The 22,697-nt window shown below is 39.2% G+C and overlaps 1 pseudogene; it reads left to right on the top strand.

The window, feature by feature from the left end:
* Nucleotides 1-110: 110 nt before the first annotated feature.
* On the top strand, nt 111-21,556 carry LOC132608275 (UDP-glucuronic acid decarboxylase 1-like; annotated as a pseudogene).
* Nucleotides 21,557-22,697: the final 1,141 nt, after the last annotated feature.

Raw genomic sequence — 22,697 nt, 5'->3', positions numbered from 1 at the left:
GTAAATGCATTTATGATACGCTATTAATGTGTGGGATAAGCAAAACACAAAATTTCACTCTCATCTATCCACCGACGCTTATATTAAATCTACTATCAAGATTTATAAAGATGAGGGTATACCTTACTCTCCAAAATCCCATAAACGCAACAAATCTCTTCCAAGATCGATCAGTTACTTACTGAAAGAACAAAGACACCTCTTCATCTTCATCGGCATTGTAATCAGTGAAGATGAAGAGTTACACAGGTATTAGTAATGCCGAGATTAGTTATGATAAAATCTATGTATTATTTTATGCAGAGATTGGTTATGCAATATTTATTTATTCATGTATGGTAGTATTAGTTATTGCATCTTCTATCCTACATCAAAAAATACATATATTCCATCATAACTCATATATGTATTAGTTATGTGAGTTTTTAAATTGCAAACCAAACCTCATATTAGGTGTGTTGACTTTTATACATAGCAAAAGAATGTTACCAAACATGTTTCTCCTTCGTCCCAATTTATGTGGCACCATTTGTCTAGGCACGGAGTTTAAGAAAGAAATAAAGACTTTTGAAATTTGTGGTAAAAAATAAACCTTAAATATTTAAATCATTTCACTAAAGGTAAAAGTTTCTAAATATAGAGGTGAAATTCTTTTTTGGACAAACTAAAAAGGAAAGTGTGCCACATAGACATAAGGAGTACTTACTTATGCAGGATTTAATACATGAATAACTTAGCTCCTAACCAGCAATAAAAAGCTTTTTTATTTCGTGGAATGAACCATTTCCTTTCTTTTCGTGGAAAGAAATTATGTTCAAGTAAGCAAATATGTCGTACATGAATAACTTAGCTCCTAACCAGCAACCAAACGACCCCTAAGGGATTTGGTTATTTTTGGGAATAGGGGAAGTCCGGGGGGGGGGGGGGGGGGGGGAAGGTTCCAATTGGGATTGGGAGGAGAAGAATGAGGATTATGCTGACTGGTGGGGCTGGATTTGTTGGGAGTCATTTGGTAGATAAGTTGATTAAGAGAGTGATGAGGTTATGTGATTGATAATTTCTTTACTGGAAGGAAAGAAAATGTGATGCACATTTTGGGAAGCCAAGATTTGAACTTATTAGGCATGATGTTGTTAAGCCCATTTTGCTTGAAGTGGGTCATGTTTATCACTTGGCTTGCCCTGCTTCTCCTGTTCATTACAAGTATAATCCTGTCAAAACTATTATATCCTTGTCTATATTATCACTTTACTTAATGGTTAAATTCATCAGCTTTATACCTATGTAGCTCTAATTTATTAGGATGTCTGCCTGCATGATATTTACTTACGTACTCCCTCCATTTCAATTTGATTGACTCAACACCGGGTTTAAGAAAAATAGAAAAAGACTTTTGAATCTTGTTGTCTTAAACTAAATATGTGTATAATGTACTAAACTGCCCTTTGAGTCTTGTGGCCTTAAATATGCCATGTAAGATGTTGGGTGTAATGAGTTACTAAATATAAAAAGTAACATTCTTGTTGAGACATTCTAATTGAACCGGAGGAAATACTTGATCGACATTTTGTTTTTTCCTAATGCATCTCAAAATGAGTGGTTATTGGATTCTCTATATCAAATTTGGATGAATATCCTTAACTGTTAGTACAAGACAAATGTGATGGGCACGCTTAACATGTTGGGACTCACCAAGAGAACCGGTCTGAGGTTTTTGCTTACTAGTAGTATAAGTGAGGTTAATGGTGATACACTTGAGCATCTGCAAAAGGAAACATATTGGGGAAATGTGAATCCAATAGATATGCAATAACTCAGTAGTACCTTCTCTTTTGGTCCAGAAGTTATCTTGTCAGATGGTTTTAGTTATGTTTAAGTGTCTTGAAACATCTAGGTCTTAGAAGCTGCTATGATGAGGGAAAACGGACTGCTGAAACCTTGACTATGGAGGTGTAGAGGTAATAAGGATTTGTCTCTTACAAACTACAATATATAGCAGATGATGTGGTGAATGATAATGCTAATTGACTAAGTTTTTCGTTCTATGGTTTTTACCTTTCATGAGAAAATTGAATGCCTATTAATTAGGCATTCCAACTAACCTATAGCAATCTTGGGCTTGATGTAAAGGGTCAAGTCCATCTCCGTTGGTTTTTGTCTTGACCTAGGAAGGTCTATGGGTTGTCCTTTTGCTGTTAAAGGTCTCTTACGAATAATCTTTTCTGCTGATAATATACCATATGAGCCTTATCAAAAAAACTATACCATATGAGAAAGTGAAGATTTGATTGTCAGTAAAGCACGTTGTTTATATTACATGTAGTAAATAAGTTGATGCAGTGATATCAATAGGTGAATTACATGGTAAACCAGAATGCTCTAAATGAAGTCTTCCAATTTGCATCGAGCTGGTTGACCAAAGTAAGAAAAGGATCATAAGGAACTATACTTCTCACGTATAGCAGGAAATTAATGTTGCATATGCCCTCATGCATAGGGTGAGATTGGACTGTATTTATTTTATTTCATCTAAGGGTAATGCCATGCATTTTTCTTCTTTTATATTGGGATCTGAAGGGGGGTGGGGGGTGGGGACCATACCAACCCCCTCTCTTGATGTTAACCTGTATGACTACTCATAAGAACAAATGCTTTTCTGCTTTTCGTTTTCATCCTATATGCATGTGCATCTAATTTTCATTTTAGGATTGATTTACTATGTCACTTGATGAAATTCCTTAAGTAGCTTTTTCAGAGAGTTTACTGGTTGGCTGACCTTCTGTAAACATTTTTTTTTTGTGAAGCTGATGTAAGGTTATACAGATTGCATAACGTCTTTAATCAGTATGGAAGATCTTCAGTTCGTAACTCTTTGCAAAAATAGAGTGGCTTTAGGTTGGGACTCTTATTGCTCGAATATTCATACGTATGGGCCTCGCATGTGTCTTGAAGATGGACGTGTTGTCAGCAGCTTCGTTGCCCAGGTTTGTTGTCTCAGCTTTTATTGGCATCAGCAGTGTAACCTGAATTTCCTTTTAACAAGTCAATTTATCAGAAAACTATGTTTGCAGGCCATTTGCAAGCAACTTTTGACTGTGTATGGTGGTGGAAAGCAAACACGAAGCTTTCTATATGTCTCCGACTTGGTATGTTGTCTTAAAGTTACACTCCCCATTTTTACTCTCTTGCATTTCAGTATCTGTGATTTCCATTCTCTACTATACCACTTTAGATGAAAAATAGACTTTGTTCATATGTGTGGGGAGTACTAGAGGATTAGTGTTCTGGTTAGGCTACGTTGTGGTATTTTTATGACAATAATAAGCTTCTACCATTCTACAAAAAGAAATATTCTGCCTACTTTTCCACATCCAAACTGGCCAAAGTACAAGCTTTTACTGACTGATCGTATATTAGTTACATGTATGTGTTCTGAGAATATCCAAAAACCGTCGGCCATAAGGAAGTTTTTGTCTTCAATGTAGAAGAACTATCTTAAGAACATTACCCCCCCTGCTTGCGTGGGAGCAATGGATTTTTCACCAGACAAGGGGAACTTTCTAGTTATGTTTTCAAGTTGTACATATGTCTGAAAAGATGCTTTAGACATCCGTTCCAGACCTATTATAAACAGATAAAAAGTGTCATTTCTCTAACAGTTTCTACTTTTAGATGAGGTGGTACACAATTCAACATGGTATTAGAGTAGGCAAAGATCCTGATTTCGAGTTTCACTACTACGTACCCATTAACAAAAGTGTTTGACGTGCATGGTGCATGAAGCAAGAATCTGGTTTAAACTCGGGGGAGCGTGTTGTAGACCTACATAAAATGTATATTTAAGCCTTCAGATGAGAGGATACACTAATTCAACAAAAATTTATATGCTATTTGGGGTAAAGAAAATTAAGCATGCCATTGTTTGAGGAAATGCCAGTTGGTTGGTTTCTAAACGAAATGTCTTGTGAAGGGAACGTTAATTTTGTCGACTTATGAGCTCTTGAACTTGTTTAATACATAGGAGATACTGATATTATGGTATGTTATCTCATTGAACTGACAACCCGGTCTGCTATGTCTAAAACCAGTTTGATCCTCTATTGACATTTTCCTGCCATGAGCTGGTTTAGGAATTCATTTTCGTGGCTTTGGTTAGTGATGGTAGATTAGGGTCATGTTCTCGTTCGAGGACGGGGACGAGGGTTAGGAGGGGTAAGTGGGTTAAAGGAGCGTCTAGGTTGAGAGTAGGTTCTTGGAACATTGAGACGTTAACGGGGAAGTCCATAGAGCTAGTTAAGATTCTTAAGAAGAGGAAGATTAATATAGCTTGTGTCCAAGAGACTAAATGGGTAGGTCCTAAAGCTAAAGAGGTAGACGGGTATAAGTTGTAGTCCTATGGTAGGTCAAAGTATAGAAATGGGGAGGGCATTTTAGTAGATAGTGATTTAAGGGATCAGGTGGTAGAGGTTAGGAGAGCAACTGATAGGATGATGTCGATTAAAGTGGTTGTTGAAGGGCTCACTTTGAACATTATTAGTGCATATGCGCCGCAAGTGGGCTTAGGCGAGGAGGAGAAGAGGCGCTTTTAGGAGGATTTGGACGAGTTGGTGGGAGGCATTCCGCCTACTGAGAAGTTATTCGTGGGAGGTGATTTCAATGGGCACATCAGGCCTATTTCGGGAGGTTATGATGATGTGCATGGAGGCTTTGGCTTCTTGAACAGGAATGGAGGAGGAGTCTCACTTTTGGATTTTGCAAGAGCCTTCGGGTTGGTGATAGCCAATTCGAGTTTCCCAAAGAAGGAGGAGCACTTGGTAACCTTCCGTAGTTCAGTGGCTAAGACTCAAATAGACTTTCTACTCCTTAGGAAGGACGACAAAGGTCTGTGCAAAGACTGTAAGGTCATTCCGAGCGACTACCTTACTACCCGACATAAGCTCTTGGTGATGGATTTAGGGATCAAGATGACGAGAAAGAAGAGGGTCGTGAATGACCGACCTAGGATCAGATGGGGGAGTTTGACCACGACTAGTGCCGTGGAGATAAGAGAGAAATTGAAGGTTATGAGGGCCTGGGATAGTAGTGGGGATGCGACCAGTATGTGGGATAGGACGGCTAGTTGCATTAGGGCGGTAGGAAGGGAAGTGTTGGGGGTCTCGACAGGTAGTCGTGGCCAGCATCGAGGGGACTGGTGGTGGAATGGAGAAGTTCAAGGGAAGGTGGAAGCAAAGAAGGTGGCGTATGCGAAGTTGATAGACAGCAAGGATGAGGTGCAGAAGTGGACGAATAGGGAACTTTATAAGATGGCGAGGAAGGAGGCCAAGTTGGCGGTTTCGACGGCAAAAACGACAGCTTTTGAACGCCTTTATGCTGAACTAGAAGAGAAAGGAGGGGATCAGAAATTGTTTAGGCTAGCCAAGGCGAGGGAGAGAAAGGCACGAGATGTGGATCAAGTGAAGTGCATCAAGGACGAGCATGGCAAAGTATTGGTAGAGGAGACTCTCATTAGATGGAGATGGCAGTCATACTTCTCCAAAATCTTAAATGAAGAAGGGGACAGAGACATTGTGTTGGGAGATTTAGAACATACAGGAAGGTGTTACGATTTTGGGTATTGCAGGAGTATTAAGGTTGAGGAGGTTAAGGGTGCTGTTCGTAGGATGCGCAGGGGAAGAGCGACCGGACCTGACGAGATTCCTGAGGAATTTTGGAAGAGCGCGGGCCAGACAGGTTTGGAGTGGCTGACTAGGTTGTTTAATGTCATCTTTAAGACGACAATGATGCCTATAGAATGGAGGTCGAGTGTAATGGTCCCTTTATACAAGAACAAGGGAGATATCCAGAGTTGCAACAACTATAGAGGTATCAAGCTGCTAAGCCATACTATGAAAGTGTGGGAAAGGGTGGTGGAGATGAGGGTGAGGAAAGGCGTGTCTATTTCAGAGAACCAGTTCGGATTCATGTCGGGACGCTCAACAACTGAAGCCATCCATCTTGTGAGGAGACTGGTGGAGCAGTATAGGGAGAGGAAGAGGGACTTACACATGGTATTCATCGACCTAGAAAAGGCTTATGACAAAGTTCCAAGAGAGATCCTATGGAGATGCTTGGAGGCTAAAGGCGTACCTGTGGCATACATTAGGGTGATCAAGGACATGTATGAGGGAGCCAAAGCCAGGGTAAGGACAGTAGGAGGAGACTTAGAGCACTTTCCAGTTGTGATGGGGTTGCATCAAGGATTAGCTCTTAGTCCGTTTTTATTTGCCTTGGTGATGGATGGATTGACACGGCAAATTCAAGGTGAGGTGCCATGGTGTATGCTTTTCGCGGATGACATAGTCCTAATCGACGAGACTCGTAGCGGAGTTAACGCTAAGTTGGAGGATTGGAGACAAACTCTGGAGTCTAAAGGGTTTAAGCTGAGTAGGACCAAGACAGAGTACTTAGAGTGTAAGTTTAGTGAAACACCTCAGGAGGCTGACTTGGAAGTGAGGCTTGGTACCCAGGCCATCCAGAAGAAAAGTAGTTTCAAGTATCTTGGGTCTATTATACAAGGTAGCGGGGAGATTGACGAGGATGTGACATATCGTATTGGGGCAGGGTGGATGAAATGGAGGCTTGCTTCCGGAGTGCTATGTGACAAGAAGGTGCCACCACAACTTAAGGGTAAGTTCTACAAAGTGGTGGTTAGACCGACTATGTTGTATGGGGCAGAGTGTTGGCCAGTTAAGATCTCTCACGTTCAAAAGATGAAAGTTGTCGAGATGAGAATGTTGAGATGGATGTGTGGCCACACCAGGAGTGACAGGATTAGGAATGAGGATATTCGGGACAAGGTGGGAGTGGCCTCAGTGGAAGACAAGATGCGAGAAGCGAGATTGAGATGGTTTGGGCATGTGAAGAGGAGAGACACAGATGCCCCAGTGCGAAGGTGTGAGAGGTTGGCCATGGATGGTTTCAGACGAGGTAGGGGTAGGCCGAAAAATTATTGAGGAGAGGTAATTAGACACGACATGACACATTTACAGCTTACCGAGGACATGACCTTAGATAGGAGGGTTTGGAGGACCCAGATTAGGGTAGAAGGCTAGTAGATAGTCTCATTATCCTGTCTTATTAGTAGTTGCATTATCGTAGTATAATTTCTTGTGCTCTGATTTATGCTATTATCTGTTATTTCCTGTGCTTTGATTATTCTATGTTATCTGTGTCGCTTGCGTTACTTCATTTCCATATCGCTTTGAATCTCTTAGCCTTATCTGACCTCTTTTTATGCTTTTTTTATTGAGCCGAGGGTCTTTCGAAAACAGCCGTCCTACCTTGGTAGGAGTAAGGTCTGCGTATACTCTACCCTCCCCAGACCTCACGTTGTGGGATTTCACTGGGTTGTTGTTGTTGAGCTGGTTTATGAACATTTCTCATTTTTTATTCACTATAATATAATGTTGTCTTGCGTACATCTCTTTCCCTGGATATCTCAGGAATGATATCCAATTGTAAACTTCAACCATGTGAAGTTGCATATGTGTTAAAATCTAGAAACTCATAACGTTGGAGCTCTTTTTGTTGAATCATAAAAAATGATATTTAACTTTTTGTTGACGAAAGGGTTCATGCAGGGGCGGAGCCAAAGCCGACGAAGGGTGGTCATATGAACACCCTTTGTCGGAAAAAATTGTCGAGTGCCTATATTAAATATAGAACTTTGTGGATATATACTAGTAATGAACAACCTTGACATAGAAATGAAGGATAGCCTAGCGGTTAAGGGTGTGCAAATTATCGCTGAGGACACGAGTTCGAATCCCGGCTGTGGCACAACTTTTTTTATTTTTGCATTTAGAGAAACTGGTAGTCTATTTTCACTGCTCCGTATTACCACAAGTCCACAACTTTTAAAAAGTGGTGACTTTTTCTTTTAAAATAAAAAAAAGTTACTCATCAAACTTTTTATCTTCCAACAGAAGCCATCTTATTTTGTATTAACATAGTCAAAATTCTATTTTCTACCCAAAACACCTCTTTTCCTCATAAACTAAAAACCCCCCTTTGCTTCTCTTTCCCACCACTGCCAGCCTCTCTGCGGCTCTGCCTTCTCTTACTCCATCAAAAAACCACCTGCACCACCGACCACCGCTATCAACTATCACCGCAATGTCCGCAACCATAACGCCAGTTAATAGATGTACGTAAATAACATCATTGAGAGCATGTAAATTTTGTTGTACTTTTGTCTCTTGAATTGTCTAATATCAACTTCCAGTAACAGAGATGGCGAGGATGAGAGTAAGTGCAAAGTATTAGGACCTATCTTTTTTTTTATTTCTAGGTGATGGGAAGAAAAATTAGGGATTTTCATATATTGCTACTTTTTCAGTAGAGATTTTTTTTTATTTCTAGGTGATGGGCTGATGGCAAGAAAAATTATGTAGTTAGGACCTATCTTCAATTGTAGAAGTGTACTGTGTTAGATGTACCAATTGCAATTTTTGTGTTTTTTTAATTTCTTTACATATTCAGCGAGTAATTTGTATGACTGATTTCTAATAAGTGCATCGCATTTGACTGTTTTTTCAGTTTGAATGGAGAAATATTTTCAGAAAGTACCAAAACAAAGTTTGGTGTCTCACTCTTCTCAGAATCAAAATCAACTAGGCCGAGATGAAAATGCCAACCAAGCAGAAATACCATCGTCTCACTCTTCTCAGAGACAAGAATTTGATGTAAATGATCTAAAGGCTGACCCGACCGAAAGAACTCGAATTTTGGATTATCATCCAAACATTCGTGATGAGGTAAGGAGGGCATACATTAAAAAAGTTGTTTGGAAACTTTATTAGTAACTTTGCCTCTATTGTTGATGTACTTGATGCTCTTGTTGTAAATGCAAGTACTCTGGATGAAAGAGCTAGTGCATCGGGATTTCTTAGAAGTTGTCAAACATTTGAGACTGTTTTCTTGTTGCATTTGATGACTGATGTTTTAGGAATCACATATGATCTTAATGTGTCATTACAAAAAAAGGAACAAGATATTGCAAATGCCATGATTCTTGTTAAGGTTTGCAAGAGAAGGTGCAAGAGAAGGTTGCAAGTTTTAAGAGATAATGAATGAAATCCTCTCTTAGAAAAGCATTCTGGATGGGATTCACTTAAAGAAAAGGTAGAAACTTTTTGTATCAAGCATAAAATTTCATTTCCTAATTATGATGATCCATATGCTAACTCTGGAAGATCACGACGTAAAGTAGTTGATTACACTACTTTGCATCATTACCGTGTGGATTTGTTTTATAAAATTATTGATTGGCAGCTACAAGAACTCAATGAGCGTTTCAATGAGGTGACTAGTGATTTGCTTAATGGAGTAGCTTGCTTGAATCCAATTGATTCATTTTCTAGTTTTGACATAACAAAAATAGTGAGAATGGCTGAATTATATCCTGATGACTTTGATGGATTTAGCATGAGGGCCCTTGAGAATCAACTTGCTAATTACATTATTGATGTTCGTGATATTGACAAAAGGTTGTCCAATTTAGGTGGACTTGGGGAACTTTCAAGAAAGTTAATTGAGACAAAGAAGCATTTAAACTATTCTCTTGTATTCCTTTTGGTGAAGTTTGCTTTGCTTCTACCAGTTGTCACTGCAACAGTTGAAAGAGCTTTTTCTGCGATGAAGTTTATTAAGAATGACTTGCGGAATCGAATGGACGATGAATTCTTAGATGGTTGCATAGTACCTTATGTGGAAAAAAAAGTATTTAAAGGTGTTTCTAATGAGTGTATTATAAAAACATTTCAAGGGATGAAAACTCGTCGAGTGCAATTGTAATTTATTAGTTTGTAATAGCATATTTTGTTGTTGACTTCTTTATGTTAATTTTATTTTGTACAAGTATCTTCCCAACTCCATTCTATTTTTTTATATTCTAACTTGATGTTACAACTCTTTTGTTTTTCCTTTCTATCAAAGTTGAATTTCATGATCTTCGGTTGAGATACAATGCAGATAAATTGCTTGGACAGTTACACCTGAAGACTCGGCGTCACACTCTTTTGTTTTTCCTTCCTACAAGCTGTGACCATTACACCTGAAGAGAGTGAGACCATTGAACGTGTAAGTTACTTATTTATTCTTTAGCTTGCATTCGATAAAGTGTTCTATGGTAGAGCTTATTTCGTAATAAATTCTATGAAGGGGTAGAGTGTCGGTGGGAGCTTAAATGAATAATTCACTGTTGCAACTATTTTGACGCAATACTGGGCCATATTGATAGTTGGCAGAGGCATTGTGTTTTTTTCATGCGTTGTTTTTTCCCCCCTCACACATCCGCTGTCCTAAAATATGAACACCCTTGATAAAAATCCTGGCTCCGCCCCTGGGTTCATGGACTGGTGGCTCTGATGGAGGGTGAGCATATTGGCCCTTCCAACTTAGGAAACCCAGAAGAGTTCACCATGTTAGACCTTGCCGAGGTAAATATTTATTATGAGTATGTGATCTCACTGAACTGAAATTATGAGTGCATATGTGCATGTCAAATTGTCAATGAATTAGTTTTGGCAACAATTTAACTTTAATTTAAACTTTACCTTTTATGCGTAACGAGATATCTATAACCACACAAATATCTTTGTCTTATTTTAAACCACAAGATTCAAAAGTCTTTCTTTATTTTTTAAATTCCATGCCCAGTCAAACTATATCACATAAATTGAGACGGAGGAAGTATTATTTATTACTTCCACTTATGTTTGAAGTTGATATTCGTCCTTTTCTTTCGTTTTCTCCCTGTAATAGCAGAGCTAGAATGCTAATCCATAAGTCACATTTAGGCAGATGCCTCATATGTTCTATACCCAATTTGCTGTTTTTTAGTACTCACCCAGGCATCCTGTAATTTTGACGATGTTTGGATTTGATTCCAATTTTGGGAACTGCCAGTTATGACTTAAAACTTGTTTGGATGGTTGTTACCTATTGTATTGTATCATAATATTACTTAAATACAATGTTGTAATTGTTACTTAAATTTTGTTGTATCTACTGCCAATTCCGTTGTTATGCAATGTAATGATGGAAAGTTCTATTGTATGTAATGATAGTTATTAAGATCGTGTTGTTATTTTAAGTATGGTCTTTCACGACATGCAGTTTCCTTTTATGTTTTACATTGATTTGTACGTTTCATTCAATTTTTAACTTAAAGAAAATACTTCTCAATTGCATCATGAAGATTAACAGAACAAAGAATAACGTACGGTTGAGGAATTTTCACCAAGTACTCTTGCAGAAAATCAATCACTTAAACAAGAGTATATAAAACTGAAATTTACAATTATCACATTATTTTATTACTAAATTCATGCAGCATTGGCGGATGCAAGATTTTTTCACCAAGGGGCCGGGGTTCAACATCTAACTATATACTAGCATTACACGTTAAAATTTGAGTAAATTACACTAAAAATCCTTGAAATATGACTCACCGTTAGATATACTCCCTATATTTCAGACTCAAGTACTTGAACATCAATGAAAGAGAAAACAACTCTTGAGAAGACGGTTGCATGGGCTGAGCATATTATCCTTAGGATTGATACTGGAAGCTGAGTTTCTCTTCGTGCATGAGTCGTTTTTCGCTGAAGTACTCATCTTCTTCTCTTTGAAGTTGAGCCACTTCTTGATTTTCTAGATTGCACTTCCCTCATTGCTCATCTTGTAACTATTAATGAATTTCTGCCGATTAAGATAATAATTGTTTCCCTTATATGAGTTCTCATGCTTTGCTGGGCTAAATATTGGAGAACTAAAGTTATTACATGAAGTTGGAGAAAGAGAAGGATTCTTAGTACTAGCGATTCGATTCCTCAAGAATTCACCATCTCCCTCTACCCATCTATGTTGCCTGGCCAACTCTTTTTTTGGAGCTTCTTCATGTGAGAACATTGGCATATAATCGTGAGCCAACTGTGATGACCTTCCAAGTCATCTTGCCACATAAGCACATATTTTTGACATGTGGATGCTTATATGGCAAAAATGCTAGCATTTATGAGAAGATTCTAGAGCCATGGAGAGTTTTTTTGGAGAGACTCTAGATTCTTATAAAATATTTAGGAAGACTTTCTTGAGAAGCCTCAGAATATTCTAGGCATGTAGAGAATTCTAGAGAGGGGACATACTTGTAAATATAGAGGGACTTGTGTAACAATTATTATTTATCCATTAGCCCCTAGGTGAGTAGTATAAATAGAGGGGCATACATTTGTAAAAATCATCAAGAAAAAATCAATCAATTCTTCTATAATAAAAAGTTTCCTTCTAGCAAATTTCTCTTGTCTTATTCACCTACTATTCTCTTAGTGATCTTAAGTGTAGTAATCTACGCTGACTTGACATAGCAAGATCGTGATCAAGTTGTGCAAGAACGTGAGCGAGTTGTCAAGTGCTGCACGTGCACTTAGTTGAAGACTAAGGACGTGACAACGTGGTATCAGAGCGAAGGTTACGACTGAGGGAATGGCAAACGACGGAGAAATCAACACTGCTAAAATCCAAGCCAACGTCATCCAGGATGCTGCTGGCAAGAAGGGCCATAACAAAAAGAGGAATGACGCCAGCAAGAGCCAGGGGGTGCCGCCAGAGGTTGTGCCAAATGAAGGGCTTACATCCCAAGAACCATCTACCACTGAGGCGAGCGAGGATGACGTGGAGGTCCTGTCCGAGGACGTCTCGCTCGGTAAAGAGTGGGTTATGAAGGTTAACGTAGGGATAGACGCCATCGACATATTTGGCCAACGTTTGGGCAAGGTGGAGGGCACTCTTAGGGTTCTTAAGGGGCATACTCTTGAAGAAATTGAAAGCATCCGAAATGACTTGGAGGGGCGTATGCAAGCTGAGATTGAGGTAAAGCAAACCATCACTGCCTTAGAGTGCAGACTCATGGAGGCGTTGAGTACTATCGATGCCATGAAGGCAAAGATAGTGGCACTCGAAGAGCAGGTCAATGTTGGCGTGACCGAGGCAGCCAACAATGTTGTTGTGACGAGGGAAGCTAAGATCGAGGCTCCTAAGCCACCAGTGTTTAAAGGGGTTCGTGATGCACAAGAGGTGGAGAACTTTCTTTGGCACTTGGAGAACTATTTCATACATGGCAAAGTGAGGGATGATGAGGCCAAGATCAACACCGCTGTGTTGTACCTAACAGAGACTGCCATGCTATGGTGGAGAAGAAAGGTCGCCGATGCTGAGAGAGGTCTATGCACAATTAGCACGTGGGATCAGTTCAAGAAAAACTTCAAGCGACAGTTCTTACCAAGTAATGTTTTGTACGAGGCAAGGCACAAACTTAGGGAGTTGAAGCAAATAGGGAGCATACGAGACTATGTTAAGGAGTTCACCACCCTTATGCTTCAAATTCCCAACCTCACTAGCGATGACTTGTTATTTCACTTCATGGATGGGTTACAGAACTGGGCTAAGCAAGAGTTGCAACGCCGACAAGTCAGTGATATAGACCAAGCCATAGTGGAGGCCGAGTCTTTGATGGATTTCAAGCATGACAAACGCGACAAATACAAAGGTCATGAGTCAGGGGATAGCAATGCCAAAAGTGGGGGAGACCGTGGTAAGAACAAGGAGTCTCAACAATACTACTCCAGGACTCAAAATACCAACAAGTTCGATGGCAAAAAGGCAAATGGTCGTTAGGGCTATGCTGAGAAGAAGGCGCAGATCGAGAAAAAGGGATTCTACATATGTGGAGGACCACACGGCTTCAGAAATTGCCCCGACTTGAAGAGCCTCAATGCAATGGTTCGTGAACGAAAGGAGCAGACGCAAGGAGAGAGTTCAGGCACCGCACAGTTAGGTATGATAAGCATATGTGGCGCTGTCAAGGAACAACCCATCCAACTTGACGAGAATAAAAATCAATACGTGGATCTCACTATAAACAACAAGCTCGCTCGGGCATTGGTGGACACTGGAGCGACTCACAATTTTGTGACCGAGGCTGCAGCGAAGAGACTAGAGTTGAAGCTTGCTGCAATTAACGCCCTCGTCAAGACCGTGAATGCTAAGCCAGAAAATGCTCACGGTGTAGCTAATGGCGTTAGTGTCAAATTGGGCGATTGGAAAGGTATGACAAATTTTACCGCCACTACTATGGATATTTTTGACATTGTTTTGGGGCAAGAATTCTTTACACATTGCCACGCGATGATCGATCCCTACCTCCAACGTCTCTTGGTCATGGAGCGAGAAGGCGCTTGCATGGTGCCTACAATGACTATGTCGCATGGACATGGCCATGCACAACTTTCAGCTATGCAGCTTGTTAAGGGGCTCAAGAAAGAGGAGTCAACATTTATGGCAACCACTACAAGTTTGGAGGAAGATAATTTGCTCGAAGAAAACAAAAATGGTATTTCCAAAGAGCTACCTAAACGTTTGCCTCTTAGGCGTGAGCAGGATCACAAGATTGAGTTGGAGCATGAACCGGAAAAGGGTTAAGTCATGCACCGATTACCGTCACCGCCTCACACGAGAGGGAGATTGAAGCTATCATTGACTACTAGGCCAGGCGGAAACAAGGGCAAGAAGCCATTGCCATTTTTCTTGTACATTAGAAAGGGCAATCACAGGAAGAGGTCACATGTGAACGATACGAAGACTTGTGGCAATTTAAAGACAAGATTCGAGAGTTTATGTTGCAGCAATGCGCCGCGGTCGTCGCAACATCAGGTGGGGGAGAATGTGATGACCTTCCAAGTCATCTTGCCACATAAGCACATATTTTAGACATGTGGATGCTTACATGGCAAAGATGCTAGCATTTATGGGAAGATTCTAGAGCCATGGAGAGTTTTCTTGGAGAGACTCTAGATTCTTATAAAATATTTAGGAAGACTTTCTTGAGAAGCCTTAGAATATTCTAGGCATGTAGAGAATTCTAGAGAGGGGACATACTTGTAAATAAAAACCTTATAAAATAAAACACTTAAACCTAACGATAACAAGTTTTGAAAAAGCAGTTACTTCTGGGAACTTTACAACCCCTAAAACGATGATCCAAACATTTAGGTATACTTAATGTATTGAGCCTATATTATTGTTAGCAGAAAAAGATATCAAGTTCTATATAAAATACTGTTATTCTGGAGTTTTGAGGACATGACTAATCTTTGATCAAAGTATGAAAAAAATTGAATTTCAAAACTTTGAAATTATACAAAATGTGCTAGCCCCTATTGCGCACAAAATTTGTGCACAAAAGGTACTAATTTCCTTTTATTTTATTTGGTGGTTACTTTTGTTACAAAGTCCCAAATGTGGGTCATTTAAGTTGCCCACTCGTGGCATAAGAGTCCAGCTAAAGTTAGCTAGGTTCCTGTAAGTGTACTTTATACTCATCGGTTCAATTATACGTGTATGATTCTTATTTGTCAGTCATCGTAGCGACCCCACATAGAACATTTTTCAGCTGTAGCATATATGCATTAGCCCTAAAAATCGATATTCTAGCAAGGCTAAAGTCACCTACGCTTTGCATACGTGGCAAGCCGGAATCAATTGGATCAGTGGCGGAGTTAGAATTTTCACTAAGGGTGTCCAAAAATATAAAGAAGTAAACATATGAAGAAGGAAAGGGGGTTCAACATCTACTATATATAACATAAAAAGAATTTTAAACTTGTATATACAATGTAAATTTTTGCTGGAGGGGATTCAGTCGCCCTTGAATTAGACCTGCATTCCTGTCACGCCCCGAACCATGGCCTGGACGTAACACGGCACTCGGTGCCTGACTGCATGTGACCGAGCGAACCACATGACTTGCTGAACCATCATGATGCATAACATAAGCGGAATATAACGTGAATGCATGATGAGCCTTTGTAAAACGTAATAAGTCATAATACTTAATAAAGTACTTGTTTAAACATGAGTGAGCCAAAATGGCTATACAACTCCAAATGCCTGACATGACATAACTGACTTGTCTAGTCTATGAAACCTCTAACATGAGTCTGACTGGAGAACATAATTACTGGGACAAGGCCCCCAGCATACCTTTACATGCAAAACTATATAGAGAGATACAATGTTTAAACCCCGAATGAGATGGGGCTCACCAATAAGCTGGTACGAGCAAATCCTAATGATCAGAAGCGTCGTCCTGTAAATCCGTACCTGCATCATGAAATACAGGCCCCCGGGCAATAAAAAGGGGACGTCAGCACATTGAATGTACTGGTATGTAAAGCAACCGGAAGAAACAACATGGGACTTAGAATAACATGATAAAAGCTGAAACTGAAAACTTGGACATGAACATGAACATGAGCATGAGTACATATACATAAATAACATGAGTAAAACATGATAAGTAGGGAGAGCATTTCATAAACCGACACATGATATCACCACGTGGATACGTGGAGTCTGGTACCTCGCCGGACCAGCAGAGCCCCTATACCTTGCCAGGGTATAAGGTAATAACATACCTGATGGAACCATTTAGTGTGAAATTAAGGTATCGACCTAACTGGCGGAGCGATCCTTATCCTATGGTGGCTACATAGTTTCAGGCTATCTGAGCCTTCTCGGTAATTCGTACAACTCCCAAAAACATGAACATAATATAGTTGGTTAAGAAGCCCATGAATTTTGTGAATTTACTTGTACTTGTCTTGGAATCATGATTTCACGAAATAACTTGTAAATATGGTTTCATGAAATAGCTTGTAAACATGTTCTTGATTTATGAGAAATACAATAGTTCATAATCATATATTTGTAGTTGACTTGAAAACATGTTTATAACTTGCAAAATAACTCATGCAGTTTCATATGAACATAATGAGAACACATGAGGAAGAATTCATGATTCATGGATTAAGCTGGGATTCCTAATGTCCGTAATGGAAGGTTAGGAATACAATAACGAACATATATACGGGATTCATGTACATACATACATAATTACGGGCTACCAATATGTTGGTTTTAATGCCCTAGGATTTGAACTTCATAGATTTTACGAAACGAGTCATGGGGAAGAACGTAGAGGTTCCCACATGTGGATGGAAGTTCTACATACCTTCACCTTCCGCTTTTGAGCTTATCACAATGTTCTTCAACTCCTTCAACTTCAATCTATAGCAATACAAGTCATAGGGATTCTATATTAGCAACAATGTCCATGTTTTGTTCATCTAAGCATTTTATCAAACACTTAGTGGGCATGAAGCTCTATAACCCTCATTAATGGTGTTTTCTTCACCAAATCCCCATTCTTTTACTTCTAGCTAATACTACAATCTCAATTAGATGTAATTAACATCATTCTTCATCATCCATATGAATCCAATAACTCTAGCATAGTTCATATAATTCTCTTCAACAAACCCAATTATTATTCTCCCTAGAATTCATCAATTCATAACTATAAATGATTAGGGAGTAGAAATATTACCTTTTTGGGTAGTCACCACGAAATCAACACCCCCAAGTCCGATCTTTAGCTTAAAATGACGACAACAACTTGTACTACAATTTATCCTTCACGAACTTTGGGATTTGGGGCCTTAAAATTGGTTGATTTTCTACTTTATCTCTCTAGTTTCCCTTCTCTCTCACTTTCTCTCTCTAAAATCTGAATTTTGGAGAAGAAATGAGGCTTCTAGGGTTTCCTTTTCCTTAAATACCAAGGGGAAGTGGGTTGACCTAATTTGAAAACGGGTCGGGACTGTTCTGTCTTAAAACGTCCATATCTCCCTATCCCGACGTCGCCTGTGAACCCACAACCTATAGTTGGAAAGGTATTTCAATTATCTACAACTTTCATTCTTTGAGTTTTCCCAAATTCTCAACTTACGCTAGGGTTATGGCCTCCCGAAGTCAGTTGACCCGAATCATAATTGCGGACCAAGGTACGCCCGTGTTACGGCCCCGTAACACAAGGGACGGACCGTAATGTGGCGTCGTACCTTGGTGAAAATTTCCAGAAAGTTTCTGGAAATTTTCCCTGTGTTACGGTCCGCTGTTACGGTCCGTAACACAAGGTACGGCCCGTAACACGAAGGACGGACCGTATCTTGGGACCGTATCGTGAACGAAATTTCCAGTGAGGTTCTGGAAATTTCGTCTGTGTTACGGCTCACTGTTATGGCCCGTAACACGAGTTACGGTCCGTAACTCGTCATCGTAACGCAGACAATTTTTCAGCGAACAGACTTCAATCAAATGGGCATAACTCTTTGCACAGATGTTCGTTTAATCCCCATAATATACCGTTGGAAAGCTATTCAATAGGGCTACAACTTTCATCAAGGAAGTTCTTCTAGTTTCGCAACGGATCAAGGAGTTATCGCTGCCCGAAATGAGCCTATCACCATTTTCGCAAACGCTCAAACCTTCAGTGTTTTCACTAGAACTCTAATGATATGAGCTTAAACTTAGTTCTAAGATGCGGGGTGTTACAATTCCATCTACGTATGCCAACATTAGGATTGTTCAAAATCGAACTGGTACCGGTAACCCAACTGCTAAATTGACTTATTGGTATTGGGGAACGGAATAAAATTTTATAGTTAGCGGCTTATCGGTGAAGGGTCGGATTACTTAATTTTTTTATTGGAAAACCGTTAATCCGTTAAGAATTTATTATATTTATATTTTTATCCCTAAACATTTAGAATATGAATTGTAAACCTCAAGCACTAAAGTCTGAACCTTCGATAACTATTATTCACTGTTCTTAGGAAATGACCCTAATTACCCTAAAACGCAGCAACTGTACAAGTTTTTAAGACTGCAAGTTCTTCCTTGTAACGATCTGCTAGGTCATTATGTATGTTATGACCGTTTTACCCCTGCTGGTTCTTTCCGAGACTAGGAGTGAGCCTAGTAAAAATTAAAGATTTAGAATTCTAAAACGAAGGCTTTTGATTTTATTTTGTGCACTTGTTTGATGACTTGTTTTATTCCGTTTGGGGGTTAACTTAGTAAATTAGGCCTCCATTAGGAATTCTGAGGCCAGGAGCGAGTCCGTAGCGTGTTTTTACATATGTGTACATATCTGGTTTGTGTAGGTGAGGCATCGGATTGATGTCGGGATTTTGGGAAAAAATTGGTGAAAAACTAGAGGATTCTGGTTCTGGTGCCACTGCCATAGCGGGCGTAAGGCCGTTGCAGCCGGTCTGCCACTGCATGGCGCTGACTGCCACCACGGGTAATTAGGTCTTAGGGAGAACCCAGCATAGCGGGTGGTGGACCGCCATAGCGGGACCGCTACGGCGCGGTTTTGACCGCTATGGCGAGTCGAAACGTTTAATAAGGTATGTAGTAGCAGTGGGTTAGGCCACTACAGCGAGACCGCTGCAGCGCATCTAGTGACCGCTGCAGCAGTTTCCCGGGTGGCAGAAACCCACTTTTATATTTCTGATTTTGAGTCATTAGTCACATAACTCCAAAAACTGTTTCCAAGAGAGAAAGAGGCGATTATTCATTAGCTTGATGGAATCATCCTTAAGGGTAAGTTCTAAACTACCATTTCATTCATTCACATTTCTCCTTTAAGTTCCCATGGTTAGTTTTAAGGTTCATTAATGGTGGATGAAAGTTCTAGAACCCTAAATGCATGAACCCTTATTGGAAATTGTGGAATATTGTTTATATCACTGTTTATATCATCTAGAAGTGTAGGTTATCACTTTCTAGGATGGAAAATGGTTAACTATTGTAAGAACTATGTATTGAGACTTAGGGTTCCACCCAAATTGGGAATTTTTGCCTAAAATCTGATTTGAAAGGGTTAAATTGATTAGAAACCTATAAATTGGAGGATTATGATTGTTGGGACTGCGGGTAGGATAAATTCACCTTTAAATGCTGGTTTCACCCATTCGAATGGTTATGAGTGGTTTGGGGGTATTCTTTCTAATGTTGATTAGATGGTCTATTGCTTACTTAGCATTACATTGCTACACTTTGAGCGTTTCGAGGCGTTACGAAAGGGGATAGCTCTAGCGGAGTAGCTTGCATTTATTCCAGTTTTGCATCTGAGGTAGGTTAGGGTTTACTTGAGCTTGACTTTGATTAGTTGATTGTATATATAGTAGAATTGAAGGGAGAAAACATAATTAGGTCTTCGGACACGATGTCTAGTTGGATATTACTTAGGTTGGTATGATTGCTGATTATGTGGGCTTGTCGCCATTACTTCATGTACTGAAACCTGAGGTGTATTTGTTGTGATATGGGAAGGAGGTAGTTGACACATATATCCTTCTTGTTGATTGAGATGACTTATGCATTTATGCTGTTGTTGAGTTGATTTATAAAGTCTTGTTGTGAATTGTGGCATGGTGCCCTGTATTCCTTGATGATCATGTTTCATACTGAGTGTTGAACTGGAGGTACGTTGAGATTCATCTTGTGATCAGATGCAGTAATATATATATGAGGCACATTTGACAGGATGTGAAGATATGGTCTTGTTTAAGGCACATTTGACAGGAGATGAGGATATGACCTAGTTATGGGCTCGTGATCCGAGGTCAGTTCCGGAGCCAGTGGTACATGAACACCATGGGTCCCTTGCAAGTCATGACTATTATGCAAAAAATGCCTTTTGCATGTGTGTACAGTTGAGATACTATCATTGGTTGCATTGCATTGCATTGGATTTATCTTATTTTTATGATGGGTTGATGACTGCTATTGATTTTTTTGGTTGTTGTGCTGTTGTGTCTATCTGCCTATTCTTTTGATTTTATGAACATATGCATGATACTAATCTTAGTCGGCCTATGATATCTACCGGTACATAGAGTTTGTACTGACCTTGCTGCACCCTTTTTGAGTGCAGATTGTGTGCCAGAGACTTCGTCCAGACCTCACATTTAGCCTGAGGCCATTTCCCGTTCAGATCAGAGGGTGAGCTCCTATCCATGCCATGCTTCCTGAAGATCTTTCCTTTTTGACGTCTATTTCATTTCTAGACACTTATGCTATTTCAGACAGTTATTTATTCTTTAGATAGCTCTATGTTTAGGGTCCTTGTACGATGACTTTCGGATCTTTGGGGTTGTAATAGTTTAGAATTCCGCTCTTTTATTTTATTATGGCATGATTAGATAGTTTTATGATTATCTCCATTGTTATTGATTTATAGTTGGTTAAATGAATGAGAATTTGGCTAAGGGGATGGTTCCCCCACCAGGGGGGTTAGTGTGGGTGCCATCACGATGGGTTGGGTCGTGACATTCCTATGTGCAAGTTATTTGAAGGCTACATCTTCTTAAGTTGAGATTTGAGATTGTTTAATTGTACTTATCATTTGGTATAGTTATTGTGATTTGTGTTGAGCTTTTTGGGCTTGTAGCTCAATGTAATTTTTTTTTTTGGTAAACTCTTCCAATTGAGAAAGTGATGGAATGGTGCAAGTATCTGGAAAGCAGTAACTATATTGTTTGATGTTTTACATTTGACAACTAGTATAATGTTTTCTTATTCGGTAAGTCAACCAGTGGATATATCTATTGGTTGAATACATAATTTAACCGAGAATTTGCGTTGTCACTTCATTCAGCACTATGAAGAGTACTTTTTTTTAGGTGGGTAAATTTCATTGAAAAGGTAGGTACTGTGGAGGTATTGTAAAATGATAATTGTTATATAATTTAAATGATACACCGCCCGATAATTGCTAACTCGATACCGAACCAACCGATATCTTACCGGTTGGCTAGTGAATTAGTATATTTAAAAGCCGATATCCGTTAAGCCAAATCGTTAATCGTAGTGATAAGTTGGTATTTGCCAACTTATTTCTTCTTTAATCTTAGACTTTTGACTTGTTTAATTGAGAAAATAGTGCATTTAATATCGTTTATTTCCATTTTATAGGTTTTACATGCTTGAGAATTGATCGGAAAGAAATCAAGTGAAAAACAAGTCAAAAAGAGGTCAAATTGAAGAAAATAAGAAAATTGGCCAAAAGTGCAAAAAGTGGCTGGAAATGCAAAATCTGAAAATCCGAAATTTGAAGGTCATTTTCGTCACTTTTTATTGGGGAATTTTTGGGAACTATAAAAGCAACACTTGAGAGATTTTATTATCATCTTTGGCCACATTTTCAAAGCTCGGAGAGCTAGGGCTTCATTACCAATACTTTGGAAGAGAAGATTGAAACACTTTAATGAGTAAATTCTTAAACCTTTCTTCAATTTCATGTTATGTATTGAATATTAAAGTGTGGGGTATTTTATTCTTTCATTTGAATCTTGTTTATGAGAATATTCATTACCAAGTGTTGAATTAAATCTCTTGTTTTGCTTATGTATTAAATGATTTTATTTCTAGTGAAGTGGGTCTTTGTTGCTTTAATTAATCTTATTCATTAATGTTTCTTAAGGGATTAGCTAACCCTAGAACTTGCCCATTTACTTCAATTTGAGCTCGGAAGAGGAAAATTGAGGTTGGGAAAGATTAATTAACAAGGATTTGGGGCTTTAAACCTCACCTAATAACTTGAGCTAGGAATAGGATAGTTACTTGAGGTTAAATTGATTGTGCATAATATCACACTCTAAGGCTTGGAAAAGTTTAGAGTGAAATTCATTGATTTGGTTGGAAGACTTTCAATGAGATTTTAGAAATCATTATCTATTAATATAAACCCG

The sequence above is a fragment of the Lycium barbarum genome, chromosome 8, assembly GCF_019175385.1.
Source record: "Lycium barbarum isolate Lr01 chromosome 8, ASM1917538v2, whole genome shotgun sequence".
Lineage (NCBI taxonomy): Eukaryota > Viridiplantae > Streptophyta > Magnoliopsida > Solanales > Solanaceae > Lycium > Lycium barbarum.
This window is presented reverse-complemented; position numbering and strand designations above follow the sequence as displayed.